This window comes from Schistocerca serialis, chromosome 8 (genome assembly GCF_023864345.2).
Source record: "Schistocerca serialis cubense isolate TAMUIC-IGC-003099 chromosome 8, iqSchSeri2.2, whole genome shotgun sequence".
NCBI lineage: Eukaryota > Metazoa > Arthropoda > Insecta > Orthoptera > Acrididae > Schistocerca > Schistocerca serialis.
Window position 1 is genome coordinate 522,611,827 of NC_064645.1, and position 2,188 is coordinate 522,614,014.

At 45.7% G+C, this 2,188-nt stretch overlaps 1 pseudogene; it reads left to right on the forward strand.

The window, feature by feature from the left end:
- The first annotated feature begins 633 nt into the window (after positions 1-633).
- On the forward strand, positions 634-751 carry LOC126417844 (5S ribosomal RNA; annotated as a pseudogene).
- The last annotated feature ends 1,437 nt before the right edge of the window (positions 752-2,188 follow it).

Here is a 2,188-nt window from a genome sequence, read left to right on the forward strand (position 1 = left end):
GAAAGGTGCAGCTTACGTCACTGAGGCTGGTTTGGCTCGCTGGCATGGTCCGTGTACTCTAACGATACGGCGTGTTCGTCTGAGCATGTCGTTAAAGTAGCATGTCTCATGGTGTTTTCTGAAGCTCTTACTTTGCGATAAAGATCCCGCAACTCAAGTGTATGTATCATACCAATTTGTGCATGAGTACATCTGGACTTGCGAGTTGTCACCGTGTATCGTCTGGACGATGTATTTTAAAGAGAATGCCGTCTCACAAAGTAGAAATGGCGAATCGCCGAATTGTCTCGATCGTCCCATTTTTGTTTAACGTCTATCAACACCTAATCTCTGTCCTGCTTGTGTGCAATGTTCCTGAGGCAGGCTCTCACAGCATTTTCTCCAGCTGCCCCTTTTAGATATAAGAAACTGAAGTTTTTTCATCATCATCATCTTCTGCACGTACTAATCCTACTGGTACACCTGAGAGGACATCTGCAATGATGTTTTTGTCTCTGGGAATGTACTCCACTGTAAATCGGAACTCTTAGGGGTAGAATGCCCACCGTGTCAGTCTCTTGTGGGATAGCTTAGCGGTCTTTAAATACTGGAAAGCTCGGTGGTCGGTAAACAACCTTGTCGTCCGACCAATAGGGCAACGGCCTTGCCGCAGTGGATACACCGATTCCCGTGAGATCACCGAAGTTAAGCGCTGACGGGCGTGGTCGGCACTTCGATGGGTGACCATCCGCGCCGCCATGCGCTGTTGCCCTTTTTCGTGGTGCACTCAGCCTCGTGATGCCAATTGAGGAGCTGCTCGACTGATTAGTTGCGGCTTCGGTCAAGAATACCATCGTAACAACGGGGAGAGCGGTTTGCTGACTTCACGCCCCTCCTATCCGCATCCTCCATTGAGGATGACACTGCGGTCGGATGGTCCCAGCAGGCCACTCATGGCCTGAAGACGGAGTGCTTTCGACCAATAGGGTAATACTAGAATTTGGTAAGCCCCCACACAATTGCGAGCGCCAAAAATTCCGTGAGAGAGTAATTTCTTTCACAGAGCGTGAGCACCCTGTCTGCGAAAGAAATCATTTTCCAAGAGGATGGATCGGTGATGTCCTCTGGTTTGAACAGAATGACATCCAAACCAGAGAATGAACTGTCAGTCATGACACAAAATCTAGCGACAGGTCGGGGTGTGCAAGAATCGGTGCCTTGACTAATCCCATGGAGCATTTTTCTAGTCAGGGCACGAAGATGTGATGTGGAGTTAAAGCTCAGATTTTTTTTTTTTTGTTGGTCCATATTCTTGCACACTACTTAATCTAACTTGAAGTAACTTACGCTATGGATATCACACACACCCATGACCGAGGGAGGACACGAACCTCCGATGGGGCGTGCCACGAGAACCGTGGCACTGCGCCCTAGACTGCTCGGCTACCAAGTTTAGATTCACAAAGCGTTTGTAGAAATTATATAGTTAGAGAAAACCGTGTAATTGTTTTTTATAGGTTGGAGTTGCGCATTCCGCAATCGCACAATTCTTGTCGGGGTCAGGCTGTATCTTATCTGCATATACGATGAGTTCCAGAAATCTGCCGAGTTGTGACTTGTCTAAGTTCAAAGTCACTCCCACATGTTCAAAGGCTTCCAATAATCGATGCACTACTTCATTGTGGACAGCCCATGACTTCACCGCTACGAGAGTGTGATCCACATAGATTCCTATGCCTATTCGTAAGTCTGTAGGAATTCAGGTGTTCAGGCATCTAATACAAGCAGCTGACGATATATTTAGCCGAAACGGGAAGCGTCTGAACTCGTAACTGTTCGCATAAATTTATCTTGTACACTCTCATTCATGGCCTTGATTGATTCAGGTGTGAGCAGGGAATGATATATATACTGACATAGTGCACATATATGTATTAAATATGCGTATGGGGCTCTGATAATTACCCGAAACTTAGTAAAATGTGAAGTAAAATAAAGATAATATAGCTTGTATCCACTATAGACACACTCAACTACTCAGTCGTTTTTTAAGTAGTTTGCAGTTTACGCCCAGAATTGAGGTGCCAGAGGTGGGTACAGTAAGTTAAATGTTAGGTAAAATGATGAAGAGGCTCATGTGGACACCAATTTGATATTTCTAGTGCAGGGACATAAAAACAACAATGGTCTTAGCACACTGCTTCACCCA